At 45.9% G+C, this 24,628-nt stretch overlaps 1 protein-coding gene and 1 pseudogene across 1 annotated transcript in view; both read left to right on the top strand.

Moving 5' to 3' along the window:
* Positions 1-24,628, top strand: part of LOC134918481 (uncharacterized) — a 93,438-nt gene that overhangs the window by 68,305 nt on the left and 505 nt on the right. The gene's annotated exons all lie outside the window — the stretch shown is intronic.
* On the top strand, positions 3,143-3,261 carry LOC134951143 (5S ribosomal RNA; annotated as a pseudogene).

Raw genomic sequence — 24,628 nt, 5'->3', positions numbered from 1 at the left:
ATCAAGACTCCCCCCATGAGATGTGTGCATTTGATCTTGATAGAGTCCAACTAGGCATACGTGGGGGTGACCTTAGCAAAGAACTCATCAAAAAAGAAAGTGAATGGACCTTCAAATTGGGAGGACTGAAACCATCAGGCCTTAATGAGTACATTAATTACAGTGTATTTTTATGAACATGTCATTCAAACCTATATAAGTAATGATCAGAACTTGTTCCTCGGACACCCGGTCCTAATTTACATACGCCAGCACATAAATCTCAGTCTTAGTCCGTTTTATATTATACTATTTTTATCCTTGATCTTTCACTTATTTCTCATTACCATATGCACTGTGTGAGCTCGTACCTTTTTCATACCTAAGATTTTATTATTCTATTTTACAACATTACTACCAGCAATTAATAGATTCCCGTAATTCCTTCTCACCTTTCTATTCTTGTCTTTGTATTGTACCAATATTTCACGTTAACCACTCCTCTGAGCATATGACACACATATGTATTATATCTGAGCACATGACACACATATTTATTATCCCAGATGACACTTGTATCATTCATATATGGTTCCCCTTCTCACCTATTCACTTTTTCTATTAGTTTCTCACTATACCAACTACCGCATCTTTATGTGTGTATGTATGTATGTATGTATGTATGTATGTATGTATGTGTGTGTGTGTGTGTGTGTGTGTGTGTGTATATATATATATATATATATATATAGTATAGTATATATTCGGATCGGCACTCCCCCTGTGTGTTCAATGTTGCTCCGGTGCCATCTGGAAACTGGATGCATATGCTTTCAACAAAGAACAATCAGCGGCACTCAGAGACTGCAGAAGCCAAGAATAAAGTGCAAGTGCTTTTTAATTCATATTGGCAAAACAGGGGTGATCCAACGTTTCGGGGCGCGAAATATATATATATATGGAAGGAAGGGGGGATGAGGGATATATAGCGACTATAGTGTTAATAAAATGTACAGTTGCCAATTCTAAAATAACTATTCATTAACACAAAAATTGCACGTAAAAGAAGCACATATAAAAAATGGGACAATGACACATACACAGCTGGACTAAAAACACTTAAATGAAATCTTAAAACCACAATAAAAGCAAGTAAAATGGATGTTCCTTATCTTAGGTGAGGTAGGTACAGGATTTAACCAACGCGTTTCGTCTCAAAAGACTTCTTCAAGGGGTATATATATAGATATATGGGTATATATGTATGTGTGTATGTATATGTGTGTGTGTATGTATATATATATATATATATATATACAACAAAATTCCAAGTGCGCACAACAAATTTTCCTTAAATAAAATAACTGATTGTCAATTAATATACAACCATAAAAATTCACAATAATTTATTAAAAGCTTTAGAGTTCAGATCTGAACTCTAAAGCAAGGACACCTAAACCTTGATGTTATTCTGCTAGAGGTTATACATGTCCAATGAACTGCTTTTAATAAATTATTGTGAATTTTTATGGTTGCTGGTTGTATATTAATTGACAATCAGTTATTTTATTTAAGGAAAATTTGTTGTGCGCACTTGGAATTTTGTTGTATATGTTAATTGTGAACCCTTAACTGGCAAAAGGGTTATTCCACAAGTGCACACCCCCCCCCCCCCTTGTCAGCGCAGTTTTGGGTACATTTGTGTGTAATATATATATATATATATATATATATATATTTATTTATATATTTCCCCCACATCATTATTTATTCACTTATCGATATTTATATTATTCAAATATATTTTTTCTATCCACTAACTTATTTCACCAATCTTTCACTTTTGGATCATTTTATTACGGTATATCTTCCCGTATGACTGAATATATTCTCACCTCTTCCACAGTTTTTCGTTTTTTCATTTCTTCTTTTCATCTGTTATAGTAATTCAGATTTCTGATTCCATCACATGCCCCTCCATAAGCCTAATGCCCTAGATCTATCACATACACTTTCACACACATATATATCATTTCACTGGGTGGCCATATCCCTTCATGTAATTCAACACTCATAGGAGATGCAATATTATTTTAATTTGATAACACCTCCCTAATTAATCTACCAGTTATACAAGATTCATTACATATACCAATTTATAAAACTTCATTGTTTAACTCATTTCTTGCAGAGGGTCAATCATTTATAACATAATGGGTTAATACTTTTTCTGACTAACCCATTACCATCTAGCACCGATTATGACAAGTAAAGCAGGTGGTTCATTTTGAGGCTATTAACATCTTCTATACAGTGTCCATATTAAATGATTTTTTCTTAAAGAGATTTCTCCATAATTTATTTAAAGATATGCGACCACGCATACCTTTCCACTGACGGGGACCCATTTCAGTACGGCGAAAGGAATCTCCATCTGACCTTCGTCGCCTGTAACACCAGTGTCTCTTTCTCAATATCCCCAGTATTCCAACTTTCAGTGACTGGGCTATCAGTATTTATCGGCTCACACTAATATTATTGGCCCATCTTCTGTGATTATTCAAGCTCATGCGTTAATCAGCACTATATTGTACATCATAGTAGGATACATCCACTCTATTCTTTTCAAAACTTTTTTTCAAATGTGATTCTGGTAGCTATCTACTTATTTATACTGTGTGCATATATTCACAGTCTAACAGACACTATTTGTGTATTTGCTACACTGTTATTCTTCTTTTCGGCTCATACCTTCTATTTTTGATACTTTTTAGTAATTTGTGTCTTGCATTAGAAGATTACCTTGCAGAAGCCATAATATCAACTCAGCTTGTCCATTTAGGAATATCACATTTTTTTTCATTTATAGCAATTGCCATTATCAATGATTGGTATTAACGGATTGTGTACTTCAATATGCATTCTATGAATGAACCTCATTTTATTTAACAGAATCGTGATCAAATATTCATGCATTTTCTCTCTCCTTTTCTGCCTTTATCTATCTTCATGGACTCTCACCACTGATTCAGGGTTATAGCCCTGTCTAACATTGGCAGCAGATCCATCTTTATCTTTTCATCTTTGCAATTTCTCTTACTTATGCTGCTTAATTCGTGAACTCTCATCAATGATTCCAGAGCTTCTGGTTACCGTTCATTTTCTCTACTATCATACCACAATGGAAACGCCCAAAGCCGTCCGATCTTGGAAGCTAATCAGTGTTGGGCTGGGTCAGTACTCAAGTAGGAGACTTTTGAGGAAGACTCAGTGCAGTAGAGTATAGAATGCTCAGCGTCTAACGCTGACAGCAGAATCACTCTGCCATCTTATTTCCTACTGCTCCTCCTTTTCATGCACTACAAGCGCAGAGCAAGTGTATATTTGTGGTTCGACTGTACCATTGCATATCCAGGTTAATCCCTCACAATATTTTGATTTAACCCCGGCAGCCGGAATTTATTATTTTTATTATATATTATTAGCATTTAATTGCTACAAATTTCATTGTAATATCTTTTTTGTTATCTTACTTTATTGATCTATTTAGTATCGGCATTAGATTGCCACCTGCTTCCTTCTTTGATTGTTACGTTATTTCACTGACCACTGATTATTTTATCTTTGTGATATCAATAAAAGTTGAATTTTATATTTATCTACAATATTTCATATATTATTCTATGTTAAGAGTGCGCCCATAAAAGAGTCTCTTTTTTCTCCTTTTTGCTGTTTCAAGTTGCCTTATTGACTCAGGGCGCACCACCAAATAAGAATTAGAAATTCATTTTTTCTCTCTCTATTGTTCTATTTTGGTAATTACATAAATATCACACCTCAATATCAACTATACACCTGTGCGGTATTCCTCCAATATATATCACAGTATAACACTGGTATTCTGCCCTGTTTAAGGACACAGATTATGTACAATAGCGGCTTTCCCCCTTTGCTACACCCTGTACCAGTTTTCCAGCGTTTTCTGAGTGTCAGGAGAAGCTATGTGTGCCTGCTGCTGCTGTAAGCAGATGAAGGCACCAAAATGCCACTGGTCCCGCTCTGAGGAAGCTCCACCCCCTGTAATGGCACCGGAGCTACAGTGTTTTTTATACTGGCAATGTCTCCCAAACAGCTTAAAAACATCACACAAGTGTTAGTTTAAGCCACCGCTAGCCAGTGTACCCAGGGGGCTATAGCGGGTCCCCCCCAGGAGGGTCCTGTATGCCTCCCCTGCGTGTCAGCCGCACCTTGAACAGGGGGACCCCCCCCCCCCACTGTCATCACCTTCAGGCTGTGTTAGGGGTGTGCGGCATGCTGCAATTGTGACCACAAAGGCGCAGTGCCCAGCGGTGCAACAACCTCTCAGGATGGTGGTCTTGCAGCGGGGAAGCGGCTCTGACACCTCGTAAGGCCGGTGACCGTCTCCCCCCTCTAACTCCCACAGTGCAGATATGGTGTTGCCCAAACAGCATACCGAAAATAATGAAAGTTAAAAGAAATTGAAGAAAACTCTCTGGAGCTGCAGAGATGTGCATCCTCTCCTGAGGGCACATTTTTCTAAATTGCCCTTGGGAGGAGGCATAGAGGGGAGGAGCCAGCACACCCAGTTGAAGAAATTTAAAGTGCACCGGCTCCTTTGGACCCCGTCTATACCAATCATACTAAGTCTCCCCAATATCCCTTATGGATGCTGGAGAAAGAGTTTTTTTTTTTTAGCAACTGCAGCTATACGAGCCAGTAATAACTTTGTCCCACTGGACACCAAGGGAGTCTGGAAGTCAAAATGAGTCAAAAATAGTGCCAGATATGCCCCCACAGTGCCAGATATTCCCCCCACGGTGCCAGATATGCCCTCATAGTGCCAGATATGCCCCCACGGTGCCAGATATGCCCTCATACAGCCAGATATGCCCCCACAGTGCCAGATATGCCCTCATAGTGCCAGATATGCCCCCACAGTGCCGGATATGCCCTCATAGTGTCAGATATGCCCCCACAGTGCCAGATATTCCCCCACGGTGCCAGATATGCCCTTATAGTGCCAGATATGCCGCCTCAGTGCCACATATGCCCCCCCCAAGTGCCAAATATGCTCCCCCAGTGCCAGGTACAACTTACCCTCCCGCACTGCCCCGCTGTTTTGTGAAGGAGGGACACGGAGGGCACAGCGTGCGCCTCTCCTGTGTCTCTCCTGCGGGTCTGTTAAATGAAGTGCCAGTTCGTGAGCCAATCAGAACTCACGAATGGGTACTTCATTTAGACCCGCCGCTGCCGCTGGAGACGCAGGAGGGACACAGGAGAGGCACGCGCTGTGCCCTCCGCGTCTCTCCTTCACAAAACAGCGGGGGAGCGTGGGAGGGTAAGTTTTCCCAGGCAGCAGTTACGGAGCATCACTCGAGTATAAGCTGAGGGGGGGCTTTTTCAGCACAAAAAATGTGCTGAAAAACTCGGCTTATACTCGAGTATATACGGTACATTTGAAACAGAGAGAGTTAACGGACACTCCTGTAGGGAAATACAACAAAATGGAGGCTGTGCTCAAAGTTGAAAAGGACAATGATGGCTAATTATCAAATTTTACCAATTAAAAATAAACAATTTAATAAAAGGCCACAATAATATACATTCAACAACATACAACATGAATTCATGTGATTTAAAAAGGAATTAATTACCCTGAATACTGGGTCAGGACGTATATTAATAATGCAGGAAAAGGAGTCCGTTCCAAAGATTGCCCTTTGTTGCAGAAAGGATCCAGTGAGCAAGAGTCTCCTCTATGTATAGAGAGTCCAATAGGTGGAATACCTGCACCGTTAGAGGAATTGGCAATGCAAATAGTCCCGTTTTGTTGGTGGGTACCTCATGCAGTACGGTGTTTGGAAGATGATACCTCTCTGGAGCTCTTCTGGTTAGCTGGCTGATGGCAAAGGGTGGTTTGGATCCCAATGAAGAAATTGTCCTGGTCCAGTGAATAACACATGACGCATTTCGCTGCGTATGGCCTGCAGCTTTTTCTTCCAAACACCATTTTTTGTTTTTGTTTGCTTCTACGCCCGGAACTGCAGATTTCAACTATTCCATCTTGAAGGAATCAACCTAAAAATTGACATTGAGTTCATTTAAATTTAAAATTGGACAAAAAGAAATAACCACACCATTGTCTGGCTTTTCCCCCCAAAAAAGAAAGCTTTCCCAGCACAATGGGCCGAATTCATGTTTGTACGCATCACAATATTCACACAATGGAGCAATTATCGGCACACACCAAGATGCACTTGCACTGAGAACTTTAACGCAGAGTGATTGACATGAAGGGACTGTGAATGGCAGCAAAACAAAAGGCATATCATGGCTGCTTTCGGGGTATGTATCTGCCTACAGCTGAGATCATGTACGTAGAGAGCGTCAGCGTCACAACATCTGTGGCCAGTCCGTTTACCCATAGGACTACCCCAGCAGTCTATGTTCCATGTTCTTGCATATAGTCTGTGAATGAGTTTGTGATGGCTCCAGTGGGCGTCTCTTTTCAGGGCGGCAGCTTCACTTGCTAACATTAGCATTTCCGTAGCCTAGAAAATCCTACTTGTTAAAGCATGTGCGTAAAAACATGAATTAGGCCCAATATTCAAACAACTTCCCAAAAGATGCTAAACCCTGCATTGAGGTAGCCAACGACTGGCCCTTGGTGCCTCATTCACATGAATCAGATGGGAAGGCATTGTTCCAGATACTGAACCAGGATAACCAGACAATATATCTGTCAGGCCAAACTAACTGAACTATTTCATTCATAATTACATATTTAGCCCGAGCTAGGTCAGCGTTATCAACTGGTGGTGGATGCGTCTCAGTATCACAGGATTGGCAAAGAGTGAAAATAGGGACATTTTGAACAGGATAAAAGAGAGAGAGAGAGAAAAAAAGGATAGCTGGCCCACTAGAAGAGGCTCTGATGCTGCTGCTCTTTTTATCAGATTTGTTTCAAAAGTCCTGTGTATAACCTATTACAAAAGTAGTGGGACAGCAAGTTTTACACAGTGCAGAAGGAAATAATAGCTGAATTCTCTATATAACTTCCCTGAGAATAAGACACAAACGAGGCATCTTGCAGACTTCAGTCTCCTGTCAGCTATATGGGTGGCCTTTCCTCCAAGAGACAAACACACCAAAGGAGAGATTCATGTCCCTGTAGAACCTCAGCCAATGCATCTCACCAGATAAGTTATACATTTAAAATACTACATGCCACAGTAGCACAGTTAACACTCTTTTGTACCAACGTCCGAGCCCCAATGAATTTAGGATGATAAAGCAGCAGGGGGAGAGGGAACTGCAGATTGCCCACAACAGCTCTGCAGCCTGGTCTGTGCAAAAAAAAAAAAAGACAGCCATAGTCACACAGGACTGCATTCGCTGCCTGTGGCAGTAGTGGCTGGGCTCCCTCTCCTGAACCTGTGAGGAACAGGTGCCAGTCACCACCTCCCTGTAACTTGCAGAACTTTGTATCAGTGTAGACAGAGGACCAAGCAGCTGCATGACATAAACGCTCACCTAAATTCTGTGTCACACCACTCAGTCATCTTGAAAGAGTTCCTTTACATTGTGAGTAATGTGTTCCCGATCCTAATGTAGTATTGTCAGATCCAGAAAGTGATCCATCTGGATACTGACTGTGTTGAGGCAGGCCAACATCTTTTCTAGACATAAGAGTACCAAATGTCTGTTTTCCCAACATACTGTACGTGTCCTTTTGCTAGAGATCTACAAAGCCTTAGCAATATCTATTAAGGGAAGAGGTCCTGATTATTCCTGTCTTTCTGCAGCAGGGACCAGGGTACACTGTGTTCCACAGGAAATACATTGGGGTGTAGAGTTGGATCTTGATCCAGAGGCACCAACAGGCTAAAGCTTTGACTGTTCCCAGGATGCATTGCATAGCCTCCTCTATAACCCCGCCTCCGGAGCTCAGTTTGTAAGTTGGTGCCTGCATTACAGGTCACCTAACGGGAAACTGCTCTAGGCAGCCCTGAAACAAGCTTTTTAGAAGACTTCAAGGGCCGCAGCACTTCCTATGTCAGTCTGACATGCTGTGCTGCGGCTCCATCACCTCCCCAGCGGCGCTGCATACTCCCGCGGCCGGGTTCCCGAGTACTTGTAGCAGAGGCGCACCAGTTAAAAACATAGGCACACCACTGCTGCCGCTCTCCAGGATCGCGTGGCTGCACATCAGGGAGAAGGTAAGAGGGTCCCCCAGGTGGGACTCGCCGGTAAATCGCGGTCCCAGGTGAGGGACCGCGCTGCTGGCGTGGACATTGTACTGCCCAGGGACCCCACTATATCCACCAGAGCAGGGAGCACAGGTCGGATTTTAAAAATCTGTTTTACATAGGCTCCACAGTACCCGGTGGTGAGGACCAGCATAGGGGATAAGGCGCTGACCTGTAGCCCCTCCCCCAACTCCGGTTGCCATCTACTGCTGGTGTTCCCACCCTGGAGCTGGATTTCACTCTCCCTCACTCCCTAACAGAGATTTTGGCGCCATCTTTACACAAGTAGCTGCGGTTGATCCCTGGGACTGCAGGGCAATGTCTCCTCTGTAAATCTGTCTCATCAGCGCTGTGAATTTACAGTCACTTAAGTATCTACATGTCATTTTAGACAGTGTTAAGTTAAGAACAAGTGTACTTCTACCTGAATATTTAGTACAAGTATTCTGAGATATACATCCAGTATCTACTGTGCATTGTTATATCTGTGTATATATATATGTGTGCCTGTAGCTGCTGTGTGGATTTCATACTCGTGTATCACACTTATTGCGATCACTATATTCTGTACCCCAGGGGGCTAGGTGCGTCAGGGTCTCATACAGTGTATATATATATATATATAGTGCTACACAGTATATACTGTTTTGCGTTTTTTACTGTGTATTTCAGTCAACTCATACCACTTTAATCCTCTGTGTCCTATATTTACTATCACATAAATCAGGGGTTATTTGCAGGTGTTGTGTTTGTCTGGCTATATTGTACTGTTATGCTCTAAGGCTACATTCCCTACAATGTCTGCCACACAGGGAGGGAAATCCGCGGACGCTTCTGAATCATGCAGTGCTTGCACCACGGATTTACCTGAGGGGGAAGTTTTAGCTGATGGTTCAGGTACTGGGTGCCATATATCTCCCAGTCAGCCCGCAGCCCCTGTGGCCAATCAGGAACCACCTTAGGCAGCGTTCTCAAGTATGCTGAATACGCTTGTAGCATGTCTTACGTCCCCTGTGGGGCCTCCTGTGCCATTGCAGCCACATATTGTCCCTGTAGTTAATCCACCCTGGGCGAACACTCTGTCTACCCAGATACAACAATTAAATCAATCTTTGGTTAGACAAAAGTCTACCCCACGCCCCTCTGGGGACATGGGGTCATCTAAGCAGGCTGCTTCCTCCTCACAAGCCACTAATATTTTAGATATTTCGTCTGATGGGGATGGGGAATATACTGATCCGTCAGACACTGATACAGTCGCTTCTGACGAAGAACCTACAACTCAGGTTGATGTTCCTGACCTAGTGGAGGCTATTTAGCTGATTCTACAAATTGAAGATGAGGTAGATCCCACTACTGCGTCTAAGAAACCTGATAAGTTCAAACGTTAGAAGGTTACTAAAGTAGACCATTTAATTGACATACGTCAGGAATCCTGGTCGTCTCCAGGAAATAATTTCTCCCTGTCTAAAAAGATGCTAGCTCGTTATCCTATCTCTGTGGAGTTGAGTAACAAGTGGGAAACTCCACCGCCGGTGGACTCTCATATCGCCCGTCTTGTGCTGTCATCTACTCTGCCTGTCACCACTGTCACCTCACTGAAGGAACCAACGGATAAGCATGTGGAGGGATGCCTGAAGTCTATTTACTCCCTTACTGGTGCGGTACATAGACCCACTATGACAGCCTCCTGGGCCACAAAAGGAATTGAAGCATGGGTTCAGGCATTAGAGGCAGGGCCGGCGCTACCATTAGGCAGCTTTAGGCAGCTGCCTATGGGCGGCAGCCACTAGAGGGCGGCATGCTCCTCCTGAATCAGTTTTAGTGCTGTTAAATGGCAGCAGTGTGACCCTGTGCTGCCAGCTACACAAAAAAACGCAGCCCGCAGCCTTATCCTCCTTCCCACCTCCTTCTGAAATCCTTACTGCAACAAGCAGTGTAAAAGGGGCCACCCCTCCTACCTGATTGTACAGCCAATGGGGAGAGAGTCAGCGCGGAAACATCCGGGGACTCCTGAGGCGAGGGGTTAAAATGCAGTGTGCCCGGAGGAAGGGGACTCGCTGGGGAGAGCGTGCTGTCACAGGAGGATCTGTGAGGAGCGCTGATTGGCTCCGTTCAACTGAGGCAGACAGCAGAGGCTGAAGTCCTGTGTGTCAGCCCCAGAGTGCTCTGGAAGCCTGCGTATCAGTGTGTGGCTCCCGTCAGTGACAGCGGGAATTTCCCCTGAGAGAGAGAGAGAGCGAGCGAGCATCGGGAGCAGAGATGAACTGTGACACTCCTGCCCATATAAGGAGTGTGTGGGCAGCTTCAGTGAGGGAGTCCCTGGCAGGGGAGGGAGAGAAAGCTCCGCAGAGAACAGGGCTTTGCAGTGACCTCAGCCCGCCCATATAAGGGAAACAGCAAGCAGCTGCAAACGGGGTGAGCCTGGAAGAGAAAACACTGCAGAGTCAGCATCCAGAGGGAGCCCTATTGGGATTCTGGTGTCCATTCCAGAGGAGGCTCAACACAAGTAAGCAGGGACATTGCTGGTACATGTTGCTCACACACCACTTTGTGAACTGTATTAGAGGGTACAATTCTTGTTGATGTTACACAGTGTGACCCATTGTCAGCACCCCACCTGGATTCCTTATGTCACCACCCTGACTGTTAGCAGCAGGAGAATCTTGGGGGTCATTCCGAGTTGATCGCTAGCTGTTGATTTTTGCAGCGCAGCGATAAGGTAAAAAAACGTCAAAACTGCACATGCGTATGCTCCGCAATGCGCAGGCGCATCGTACGGGTACAAAGTGTATCGTTGCTGAGCGATGGATTTAACGAAGAATCCGTTCGCACAGCCGATCGCAAGGAGATTGACAGGAAGAAGGCGTTTGTGGGTGGCAACTGACCGTTTTCTGGGAGTGTTTGGAAAAATGCAGGCGTGTCCAAGCGTTTGCAGGGCGGGTGTCTGACGTCAATTCCGGGAACAAAAAGACTGAAGTGATCGAAAGGGCTGAGTAAGTCCAGACCTACTGAAACTGCACAAAATGTTTTTGCAGAGCTCCGCTGCACAGGTGTTCGCACACTTGCAAAGCGAAAATACACTCCCTATAGGCAGTGACTATGCATTTGCACGGCTGCTAAAAGTAGCTAGTGAGCGATCAGCCCCCGTTGTGTCAGCGTGTCCACCAAGTAGTTCCCGACTCCCACAAGCCAGTGACAATTTACCTCAGCCCAACAATGCCAGGCAGGCAGAAGTGCAGAGGAGGCTGGAGACGAGAGTATAGAGAAAGACACTGAAATTAACACTGAGCTATCAGTTTCACTATCCACGTGGACATGTAATAGGAATAGTAACCTGTGGTAAGAAAGGGTACGTTTTACTGTTCTGAAACAGTTTACTTATGCTAACCCGGAGGTCCCATGTTCTGAACTTCAACAATATATATATATATATATATATATATATATATATAGAACAAACAGGAACAGCCCGGCACTCCACTCCGAATGACAACAACAGCTGAGATGCCTTCCCAGTTAGAGATACAAAATCCCAAGTAGATAGCAATGGTAGTATGGGCGGCACTCATGCAGACTCCACAGCGTAAGAAAGGTAATTTACTTTATTAAGGCCAACATGTTTCGGGGACCTAACCCCGTCCTCAGGGCCAGATAAGCCACATACAACAAAAACATTACTTATATAGAGAACAAAACAAGACATTAATGCAGATCACACTCACCTGCTTCGCGGCGCAGCCGCCCGCCAAACCGTCCGGCCACACTTCCGCGTCGCCATTCAGTGACGTCACGGCGCGCCGCGTCGCAGGCGGGTATCCATAGCGACCAGACAAAGCCTCTGCTCGGTCACCTACGGAAACACAGTGAAGACAAAAAACAATATTACTACAAACATACAATAATAAAAAAATGATAAAAACATTGGTGTACATACAATTAGTGAGAAACTGCAGCAACAGCAACATAAACCTATGTATGCATAACCACTAAAATCTGATTATAAACCTGCAGTGTGTGAGCAAGGGGGATATGTGAGCAAGGGGGATATACTCAAAGGGATAAATAACCGGGCCTATGTATTAATTTACTTTAAAGGAAACAGTGCAATCCCAGGTTCCCTATTTCCAAGGGGTAGAAATAGGGACAGGGCATTATTAAAAAAGGAGTCCAGATGGATATATAAACTGGGAACACTGTCACCCGGGGGGCTTAATGAGAACCTGGGATTGCAGTGTTTCCTTTAAAGTAAATTAATACATAGGCCCGGTTATTTATCCCTTTGAGTATATCCCCCTTGCTCACATATCCCCCTTGCTCACACACTGCAGGTTTATAATCAGATTTTAGTGGTTATGCATACATAGGTTTATGTTGCTGTTGCTGCAGTTTCTCACTAATTGTATGTACACCAATGTTTTTATAATTTTTTTATTATTGTATGTTTGTAGTAATATTGTTTTTTGTCTTCACTGTGTTTCCGTAGGTGACCGAGCAGAGGCTTTGTCTGGTCGCTATGGATACCCGCCTGCGACGCGGCGCACCGTGACGTCACTGGATGGCGACGTGGAAGTGTGGCCGGACGGTTTGGCGGGCGGCTGCGCCGCGAAGCAGGTGAGTATGATCTGCATTAATGTCTTGTTTTGTTCTCTATGTAAGTAATGTTTTTGTTGTATGTGGCTTGTCTGGCCCTGAGGACGGGGTTAGGTCCCCGAAACATGTTGGCCTTAATAAAGTAAATTACCTTTCTCACGCTGTGGAGTCTGCATGAGTGCCGCCCATACTACCATTGCTATATATATATATATATATATAATTTTTTATTTAATTTATAAACAGGAAAGGCGATATGGGGCACAGAATCAATAAATATATATACACGAAGGGGAGTGACTAGCATTTGCAACTATAATTAAAGAAGGAAACATAATAGGCACTCACTGGGTTTCATGAGAAGGATATATTGTATTATAAAAAGGTTGGATTCATATATATATGTATATATAATACATATATAATGTAGTTTTATTGTTATGTATAACGTGTACCCTGGGAGCCATCAAAGCACATTTCAGGGAGTACTACTGTGTGGCATAACATGGATGTGCTCTACTGTGTGGTTTAATGCAAATGGGCTCTACTGTAGTGTAACGTGAATACGGGACACTACTGTGTGATGAAACATCAATAAGAGGCACTACTGTGACATAACGTAAATATGGGGGCTGGGTGGGGGGGGGGGGACTGGGCGTAAGTTTTGCCTAGGGTGCCGGAAAACCTTGCACCAGCCCTGATTAGAGGATGAGCTGCCTCGGGATATTTCTGACACTGCCAGACAATATCTGTCTCATATTACCACCGCCTCTCACTATATTCAGGAGGCATCCTCTGAGGCAGGTGTAATGGCGGCCAAAGCGTCTACTATGTCTATACGGGCTCGCCGAATTCTGTGGTTGAGGTCCTGGAAGGAGGACCTAGAATCCAAAAAGACCTTGGAGGTGCTTCCTTTTAAGGGAGACATCCTATTTGAAGAAGATCTGAATAAGATTGTGACTGACTTGGCGACTGCTAAGACTAATCCTTTTGCACCGAAGGCAAAAAGTACCACTTTTCGTTCCTTTTGACCTCCAGGGAAAGCAAAGGGTCAGGCGTACTCGAGATAAGCTCGTACTTCCAAAACTACTAAGTCCAAACCTAAACAATCTTGGGCCGCCCGTCAGCCTGCTTCCAAACAAGACAAGCCTGCTGCATTATGGGCTGGGCCTCCCCCTGGGGGATCCCAGAGTGGGAGGCCGACTTCTGCAGTTCACCCAGGCCTGGTTAAAGACCAGTCCGGATGCCTGGGTGCGGGAAGTTGTCTCTCACGGGTACGCGATCTCTTTCAAGAGACGTCCCCCTCGCCAGATTTGCACGACGGTTATCCCTTTGGATCCGTTAAAAGCGCAAGCTCAACAATTAGTTCTGCGATCCATCCTGGACACAGGAGTGGTATTGCCGGTACCTCTGTCCCAGAGAGGCAGGGGATATTATTCGACCCGGTTTCTAGTTCCAAAACCCAATGGGTCCTTTCGGCCTATACTCAACCTCAAATCATTGAACAAATTTGTGAAAGTGTCCCAATTCCTATGGAAACTCTGCGCTCTATTGTACTGGCAATGGAACCCAAAGACTATATGGTATCCATGGACATACCATATCGCATCAGCAAGATCTGCGGTTTGCTGTTGGAAACCTACATTATCAATTCCAGGCTCTGCTGGCCACGGCCCTCGGATCTTCACCAAGGTCATGGCCGTGATAACGGCCCTTCTCCGCTATCAGGGAACCAGGATCCTGCCGTATCTGGACGACTTGTTGATCCTAGCGAACTCCCAAGAGGTTCTTCTCAGTTATCTGGAGCTGACGGTACAATTCCTACAAGCCCACGGGTGGCTCATCAACTGGAAAAAGTCCTCCCTGGTCCCTGCTTGGAGCATGTTGCACCAGGGGGCACTGCTGGACACACACAACCAAAGACTGTTTCTGTGTCCGGAGAAAGTCCTGAAACTACAGGACAGGATCAGATGCTTCCTTTCTCGCCCAAGGGTGTCGATACACTTGGCGATGCAAGTACTAGGCCTCATGGTATCGGCTTTCAACATGGTGGAGTACGCTTAATTTCATTCCCGCCCTCTACAGAGGTTCATCTTTTACAAATGGGACAGCCTGCCTCATCAGATCAGGTCTCAAATGATCTACTTGACTCTGAAGGTTCGTCTGTCACTGAGCTGGTGGCTACTGGACCAACAGTTGAGTAGGGGCCGACTCTTCTGGATCCCCAACTGGGTCCTACTGACAACGGACGTCAGTCTGCAGGGTTGGGGTGTGGTGCTGGAGCAACACTCTCTCCAAGGTCGGTGGACCAAGGAGGAATCTCTCCTCCCGATAAACATTCTGGAATTGCGGGCAGTGTTCAATGCTTTGAATCTGGCCCTGCCTCTGGTACAGAATAGGCCTGTTCAAGTACAATCAGACAACGCCACCACGGTGGTGTACATAAATCATCAAGGTGGCACTCGAAGCCGCATGGCAATGATGGAAGTGTCAAAAATCCTTTGTTGGGCGGAACGCCATCTGCCAGCAATATCGGCAGTGTTAATTCCCGGAGTCCTCAATTGGGAAGCGGATTTCCTCAGTCCTCAGGACATGCACACCGGAGAATGGAGTCTTCATCGGGAAGTCGTACAACTTCTAGTGGACAAGTGGGGCCTACCAGATGTAGACCTGATGGTGTCTCGACACAATCACAAGGTTCCGGTCTTCAGATCAAGGACAAGGGATCATCAAGCAGTGTTCGTGGACGCACTGGGAATTCCATGGAACTTTCAGCTGCCATGCGTGTTCCCTCCAGTGTCACTCCTGCCCAGTGTACTACGGAAGTTCAAGCAAGAAGGAAGAATACTACTTCTAGTCGCTCCAGCATGGCCCAGACGGCATTGGTTCTCAGACCTGCAGGGTCTATCGATAGAGCGTCTTCTTCTACTTCCTCAACACCCAGACCTCCTCGTTCAGGGCCCTTGTGTCTATCCAGACCTGGCCAGGCTGGCTTTGACGGCGTAGCTCTTGAAATTGACTCCTGTCTCTCCTTTTCGTCAACAGGTAAATACTGCAAACTATTGCAAATTTCTTGCTAAAGTTTTATTCGGTAAATACTGCAGACTATTGCAAATTTCTTGCTAAAGTTTTATTCTGTAAATACTGCAGACTATTGCACATGACATTGTATGGTTAAAAGTTTAGAAAGTTGTTCTAAGTGGATTAATATCTGTAATCTGAAAAAAACTTATAGTGATTGAGTGGGGTTTTACTGACCTTACATTGTTTTAGATTTGATTAACACTTTTTGCTGGAGGTGGAGGGTTGCTGTGTGGGGGAGGGGGTTGTAATCAGGATGAAAATGTGTCGGTAGACTTATTTATTCAGTACAGATCAGGTCGCCAGTCCTATAGGACGCTGCAGTGCCTAGTATATGAAGTGGCTAGTTATCAAGTGGCAGCTAAAATCAATAGCAGTGTTATACCTGTGTTAAACCGAAGGAAAACAGAAGGCAAACAAACCAACAAGATAACAAAAGGACTGCATTACAACCACAAAACTCAGGATCTTTATGGGGCCTTTCCTCACCTCTACCATGAGAACACCAGGACCAGGCTTACCACCTCTCTGGCTGAGAACATCAAGTCTGCCCCTGGGCCTAACCCTTAAGATGAACAGGGAACTGTGGGGGCAGAGCACCAGGACCAGGCTCAGCAGGGACATCCCCATTGCTTCTGAGTATGCCCCCCACATTCTCCTACCCACCCGTACTATGATCTTATCAAAATAATGTTATCCCAATTTTACTTCTGCCACTAGTTACCTGCTATTGTTCATCCCCCCCTTTTTTCTTCAACCCCACTGTGTTTTTCCTGTAATGTTTACCCCCACTGATTGCACACCCTGCCATTGCGCCCTACATACAGGGTACATCATACTACTACATAAGCGTCAGTTTTCCCATATATGAACTTGGCCCTTGTATGGCACACCTCCCACAGTGTAACCTTCAAAGTGCGCCCAACATGGCTGCCCCATATGGTACACTTGTGGATGGGATGAAAAATACATAGGCCTGATGGTTTTGATGGAACCCTACTCTGAACTGTAGGACTCTGAAATCACCCCCATTTTGTGTCATCTCTTCTAGGGGTAGACTATACCACCCTGGGTAATCCTACGCTGTGCACCCAAGATGGCTGCCGCACCTGGTACCTTATGGGGGTGGAATACACAACCCTTGGAAGTTATTACCCAAAATGCCTACGCCAATCATGCATTATGCTTTCTGTGTGCTTAAGGTTTTCTTTTATGTCGGTATTGCTGTATTACTCAAATCCTCTGTAACATGTGCATTGTTTTTGCTATCTGTAAAGCGCCTTGAGTCCTGTTGGAGAAAGAGCGCTATATAAATAAAAGTTTTATATTATTATTATTATTGAAGCTTCGCTTCTGGGGGCCAAAGGATTCTCCAAGACGGTTATCCAAACTATGCTGAAGGACTGCAAACCGGCTTCTGCACGGATTTATTACACGGTCTGGAATTCTTACTTCACCTGATGTGCTGCTAAGAATTACGACGCATACAATTTTAGAACTTCCAGACATCTGGCTTTTCTGCAACAAGGCCTAGATTTAGGCCTTCATTTAGCCTCCCTCAAGGTTCATATTTCTGCCTTGTTGGTGTGGTTTCAGAGGAAGATTGCGTCTATTCCTGACGTTCATACTTTCACTCAAGGCGTTTTACGGATCCAGCCTCCATATGTTCCTCCTGTGGCTCCATGGGATCTGTCTGTTGTCTTGAATGCCCTACAAGAGTCTCCATTTGAACCTCTTGAATCTGTGGATCTTAAATATCTTACGCTTAAGATCGTGTTTCTACTGGCTATTGCCTCTGATAGGAGGGTGTCAGACTTAGGAGCTTTGTCCTGTCGTCCGCCCTTTCTGATTTTTCACCGTGACCGGGCAGTTCTTCGAACTTGCTCTGGTATTTTGCCTAAGGTGGTGTCATCTATTCACCTTTACCAAGAGATCGTGGTTCCGGCTTTTATATCTTCTGGTTTGTTCTCCAAAGAGCGGTCTTTGGATGTGGTACGGGCTCTCCGTATTTATGTGGAGGGGACTGCCTCTCTCAGGAGGTCCAATACCCTTTTTGTACTTTTTTGGTTTCCGCAAACAAGGCTGGCCTGCGAATAAGCAAACCTTGGCCAAATGGATTAGAATGGTGATTGCACAAGCATATGCACTTCTTCCAGCTCCTGCAGCTTTCAAGGCCCATTCTACTCGGTCTGTTGGACTTTCTTGGACGGCCCACCGAGGCGCGTCCGCTGAACAATTGTGCAAGGCGGCTATGCGGAACACGTTCATTAGGTTTTATGCCTTTGATACTTCCGCCTCCCCAGGATGCTTCTGTTAGGGTCTCCTGCTCTGTGCTGCCACGTTGTCATGGCAACCGGGAGACAAGTGCTAGCGGAGTAACCTGAGCGTAGCTGATACTCCGGTTCGGGTCTTTTGCTGTGCAGTGGTTACAGGCTCTGTGCACGGCAGGGGATCCAGTGCTGGTTTTTGTGCTCACAGTCTGTGAGGTCTGAGTGGGGCGTGGACAGCACCTGCTATATAAACCCTCTTCTCAGGTTAGGCAGAAGCTGCTGAATCTTTGTTGGTTAGTCAGTTCCTGAAAGCTAGCTAGTACTGTGTAAACTTTGTATTTGTTTGTTGCTTACTGCAAATAGGCCTTGGGATTTGGTATTACACTCTGCCAAACCAGACCTAGCAGTAAGACTGGAGTCAGTCGTTTAACCTGCTGGGGTTCTTTTGCTACTCTGTGAACCTAGCAGGTTTGCGGCTGTATTCTCAGACTTGCCTGCCAAAATCCTTTCTCACTGTGCAAGGTGTTCAGGTGTCAGTTTAGTGGCAGTAAGCTGAACCAGTGCACTGCAAGTGAGGACTAGGGTTGTGGAGATTCTCCTTGTGTCTATTACTCCATCTCTGACCAAGGAGTTTACTGCCACACCCGTTGGTAACCCTTTAGGGTTTTGCTGTTGCCCTTAGCAACAGCATTTCGGGTTCTCTACGTATTAAATCACAACATCTCGCTTCTTTCCATCTGAGCATTCCTAATACTAGGGAGACACCCAGTTTCTTACCCTTTGGGCTTCTCTGTTCACTTTGTGTTTATTTTGTTACCCTATCACCTTCTATGTATGTAATGTCATATTCCCCAGTCTGTCTGTGAGTTCATTTGTTTTGCATCCCTCTCCGTTCAGACACCAGTACATTCCTGCTAGCACTGGTGTGCATAACATATTCAGCAGCCTAATACTCCTGTTGAAATTTTGTGGGAATATGGAGCATACCCCTCAAAATACTTTGCAACAGGTGGTCGATCAGGTGCAGGTCCTGACTCGACAATTTAATGATTTGTCCATTAAAATGCACACCTCACAGGCCGCTGGCAGAGCTCCCGCAGCAGCAGTGCCTTCAGGGGTTAAGGAGCCGAAAGTAAATCTCCCAGATCGTTTTTCTGGAGATCGCTCGCAGTTCTTTTGTTTCAAGGAGAGCTGCAAGCTATATTTCCAGCTTAGGCCTCAGTCTTCTGGGTCGGAGATTCAGCGGGTGGGCATAATGATTTCCTTGCTACAAGGAGACCCACAGGTCAGGGCATATGGGTTGCAGCCTGACTGTCCGTCGCTTAAAAGTGTTGATGCTTTTTTTACGGCACTGGGCATGTTGTATGATGACCCTGACAAGACGGCCTCAGCCGAGGCTCAGATTTCGATCCTTAAGCAAGGGCGAAGGCCAGTTGAGGTTTATGGTATGGAGTTTCGGAGGTTGGCCCATGATACCCAGTGGAATGACCCAGCCCTGAGACACCAGTACCGAAGAGGTCTTTCTAACCAGTTAAAAGACCAACTGGTACAATATCCCTTGCCTGATAGCTTGGATCAGCTCATGCAGTTATCCATTCGGGTAGATAGACGGCTGAGAGAGCGCAGGCTTGAAAGGGAGACCTAGGTTTCCTTCTTTCCCAAGGGAACCTCAGACTCTGAGGAATTTTCCGAGGAGCCTATGCAGATTGGGGCTACCCGCCTCTCCTCGCGTGAGAAGACGCGGAGGAGACAGCAGGGGTTATGTTTGTACTGTGGGAATAAAGGTCATGTGGTAGTATCATGCCCAGAAAAGCCGGAAAACTTCAGGGCCTGAGGGTGATGGGAAATATCCTGTCAGGCCAGAAGTCAGAATTTCCCAAGAAGACTTTTATCATTCCGGTGACCTTGAAGATCCTCGGTCAAACTGTCAAGACTGAGGCCTTTGTGGACAGTGGGGCCGACGGGGTTTTTATGGACCGCCAATTCGCCCTGAAACACTCTGTTCCCTTAGTACCCTTAGCATCGGAGATTGAGATTTGTGGGTTAAACGGGGAACCATTATTCCAGGGTAAAATTACCTCTTGCACTAGCCAGATTTCTTTGTTTATTGGAGCCACACACTCTGAAAAATTGTCCTTTTATGTGACTGTCTGTACTTTTGCCCCATTGGTGTTGGGGTTACCCTGGTTAAGGGCCCACAATCCTCAATTTGACTGGGTCTCTGGGGAGATTCTTAGTTGGGGTACTGATTGTTTCAGGAGTTGCTTGAGCCTTCCAGTCAGGCTTTCGCAGCTAAGTTTGCCCGGATTGCCAGGATGTTATGCAGATTTTGCGGACGTGTTCTCCAAAAGAGTTGCAGAGGTACTACCTCCCCACCGCCCCTATGACTGTGCCATTGATTTGTTGCCGAATGCTAAGCTTCCCAAGAGCAGGTTGTACTCCCTGTCACGTCCTGAGACTCAGGCTATGGCAGAGTACATTCAGGAGAACTTGGCTAAGGGATTTATCAGACCTTCACAGTCTCCAGTTGGGTCGGGGTTCTTCTTCGTGGGTAAAAAGGACGGTTCGTTGCGACCCTGCATCGACTTCAGGGAATTGAACCGTATCACGATTAAAAACTCATACCCACTGCCTCTCATTTCGGTCTTGTTTGACCAGCTTCGTACTGCCACCATTTTTTCTAAGATTGACCTACGCGGTGCATACAATCTAATCCGAATAAGAGAGGGGGATGAATAGAAGACTGCCTTTAATACCCACTCAGGGCATTATGAATATTTGGTGATGCCTTTTGGGCTCTGTAATGCCCCGGCAGTCTTCCAGGACTTCATGAACGATGTGCTCAGGGAATATTTGGATAGATTCTTAGTTGTATACTTAGATGACATCCTAATCTTCTCCCATTCCCTGGAGGAACATCGGAAGCATGTACGCTTAGTCCTCCAGAAACTCAGAGACCACCGGCTTGGGGCGAAGCTGGAGAAGTGCGAATTTGAAGTTCAGCAAATCACATTTCTAGGATATATTATCTCCCCAGAAGGTTTCCAAATGGAGGGTTCCAAGGTACAGGCAGTCCTGGATTGGGTGCAGCCCACTAGTTTGAAGGCGCTTCAGCGTTTTCTGGGCTTTGCGAATTTTTATAGACGATTTATCGCTGGATTTTCGTCTATAGTGGCGCCCTTGGTGGCACTCACTAAGAAAGGGGTGGATGTTGCTCACTGGTCTTGTGAGGCCAAAGCGGCTTTTGCCCGTCTCAAAAGGGCATTTGTCTCGGCCAAGGTGCTGCGACACCCAGATCCAGAGCGTCCTTTTGTGGTGGAGGTGGATGCCTCTGAGATGGGTATTGGGGCAGTGCTCTCTCAGATGGGGGTGTCTGATAATCGCCTTCATCCCTGTGCTTACTTTTCCCGTAAATTTTCGCCTGCCGAGATGAATTATGACGTGGGTAACCGGGAATTGTTGGCTATTAAGGATGCACTCGAGGAGTGGAGACACTGGCTTGAGGGGGCTAAGTTTGTGGTCTCAATTCTCACCGACCATAAGAATTTGGCATATTTAGAGTCAGCGAAGCGCCTCAATGCCAGGCAGGCACGATGGGCTTTGTTTTTTGCTCGCTTTAATTTTTTGATAACATATCGCCCTGGGTCAAAAAACATCAAGGCTGATGCGCTCTCGCGGAGTTTTGCTCCAATCCAGGAGACCACCGAGGAGCCATTGCCCATTGTGTCCCCATCATGTATTAAAGTGGGCATTACCCACGACCTCTTGTCATTAGTCCTTAGAGCACAGGAGCAGGCTCCTCCAGACCTTCCGGTAGGTCTTTTGTTTGTGCCTCCTAGGTTAAGACAGCGAGTGTTCCTGGAATTCCATGCCAAGAAGTCGGCAGGTCACCCGGGTATTGCCAGAACTCGGGAGTTGCTATCTAGGGCGGTGTGGTGGCCCTCGGTGGCTAGGGATGTGGATCAGTGGGTTCGGGCATGTGACATCTGTGCCCAAAATAAGACTCCTAGAGGGGTTCCTGTTGGCCCATTACATCCACTCTCTATTCCATCTAAGCCATGGACCCACATTTCAATGGATTTTGTGGTGGACTTGCCCAAATCCTCGGGGATGACAGCCATCTGGGTTGTCGTTGACAGGTTTTCGAAGATGGCGCACTTCGTTCCATTGGTTGGGCTGCCATCGGCCAGACGCCTGTCTGAATTATTTATGCTGCATGTTGTGCGCCTCCACGGGTTGCCACTTGATGTGGTCTCTGACCGCGGATCCCAGTTTGTGGCCAAATTCTGGAGGGCATTTTGTTCCGATCTCCAGATTTCTGTCAGCTTGTCGTCAGGCTACCATCCGCAGTCTAATGGGCAGACTGACAGGGTGAACCAGTCCTTGGAGCAGTTCCTCAGGTGTTATGTCTCCAAGTGTCAGACTGACTGGGTTGCTCATCTGTCCATGGCGGAGTTTGCCTATAACAACGCGGCTCACTCTGCTACAGGGATCTCTCCCTTCCTTTCTGTGTATGGGCATCATCCTAAGGCCAATTCTTTTGACCCCCAGGACTCCACGCCTGGTGGTTCCTCTGTGGTTTCGGTCCTTAGAGGTATTTGGAGGAAAGTGAAGAAAGCCCTTGTGTCTGTGTCATTAGTGACCAAAAGGGTTTTTGATAAGCGGAAAAGACCCTGCAGCTTCAAATTAGGAGACTTCGTCTGGTTGTCTACCAAGAATTTGAAGTTGAGACAGCCATCTCATAAGTTAGGCCCCCGGTTCATCGGTCCTTATAAGATCACTAGGGTTATCAATCCGGTGGCATTTCAGTTAGATCTACCCCGTTCTTTGGGTATCAATAAAACATTTCATTGTTCCCTTTTAAAACGGGCGATTTGTAATCCTTCTTCCAGTGGAAGACCTTCCCCTCTTCTGATACGTGGCCAGAGGGAGTTTGTTGTTGAAAGGATTCTTGACTCCAAGATGGTTCGGGGTCGGCTGTCATTTTTGGTGCACTGGAAGGGGTATGGCCCGGAGGAGCGGTCGTGGGTGCGCAGTTGTGATCTTCATGCCCCCAGACTGTTACGCTCTTTCTTCTCGCAGTTCCCCGATAAACCCGGTGGTAGGGGTTCTTTGACCCCTCGTCAGAGGGGGGGTACTGTTAGGGTCTCCTGCTCTGTGCTGCCACGTCGTCATGGCAACCGGGAGACAAGTGCTAGCGGAGTAACCTGAGCGTAGCTGATACTCCGGTTCGGGTCTTTTGCTGTGCAGTGGTTACAGGCTCTGTGCACGGCAGGGGATCCGGTGCTGGTTTTTGTGCTCACAGTCTGTGAGGTCTGAGTGGGGCGTGGACAGCACCTGCTATATAAACCCTCTTCTCAGGTTAGGCAGATGCTGCTGAATCTTTGTTGGTTAGTCAGTTCCTGAAAGCTAGCTAGTACTGTGTAAACTTTGTATTTGTTTGTTGCTTACTGCAAATAGGCCTTGGGATTTGGTATTACACTCTGCCAATCCAGACCTAGCAGTAAGACTGGAGTCAGTCGTTTAACCTGCTGGGGTTCTTTTGCTACTCTGTGAACCTAGCAGGTTTGCGGCTGTATTCTCAGACTTGCCTGCCAAAATCCTTTCTCACTGTGCAAGGTGTTCAGGTGTCAGTTTAGTGGCAGTAAGCTGAACCAGTGCACTGCAAGTGAGGACTAGGATTGTGGAGATTCTCCTTGTGTCTATTACTCCATCTCTGACCAAGGAGTTTACTGCCACACCCGTTGGTAACCCTTTAGGGTTTTGCTGTTGCCCTTAGCAACAGCATTTCGGGTTCTCTACGTATTAAATCACAACATCTCGCTTCTTTCCATCTGAGCATTCCTAATACTAGGGAGACACCCAGTTTCTTAGCCTTTGGGCTGCTCTGTTCACTTTGTGTTTATTTTGTTACCCTATCACCTTCTATGTATGTAATGTCATATTCCCCAGTCTGTCTGTGAGTTCATTTGTTTTGCATCCCTCTCCGTTCAGACACCAGTACATTCCTGCTGGCACTGGTGTGCATAACAGCTTCCTTTGGATGCCGGGTTCTTGTGCCCACTACGGTGCATCCCCTCCCATGAGGAACTGCTTTAGGACATCCCCAATGTATTCCCTGTGGAACACAGTGTATCCCGCTGCAGAAAAGGAGATTTATTGTAGACTTACCATTGTTAAATCTCTTTCTGCGAGGTACACTGGGTTCCACAGGGCTCCCACCCTGACGCTGGTCCCTTCTCCTGTCGTGAGAATGTGGTTCTATGTGACTAACATCTGCCTTCTCTTTACCTGCTACTGCATTAAACTGGTTAACGAAACTGAGCTCCAGTGTCCGGAGGCGGAGTTATAGAGGAGGCTATGCAATGCACCTGGGAACAGTCAAAGCTTTAGCCTGTTGGTGCCTCTGGATGAAGATCCAACTCTACACCCCAA

This window comes from Pseudophryne corroboree, chromosome 1 (assembly GCF_028390025.1).
Source record: "Pseudophryne corroboree isolate aPseCor3 chromosome 1, aPseCor3.hap2, whole genome shotgun sequence".
NCBI classification, from domain to species: domain Eukaryota; kingdom Metazoa; phylum Chordata; class Amphibia; order Anura; family Myobatrachidae; genus Pseudophryne; species Pseudophryne corroboree.
Note: the sequence above shows the minus strand (reverse complement) of the source record. Positions and strands in the feature narration are given on the sequence as shown.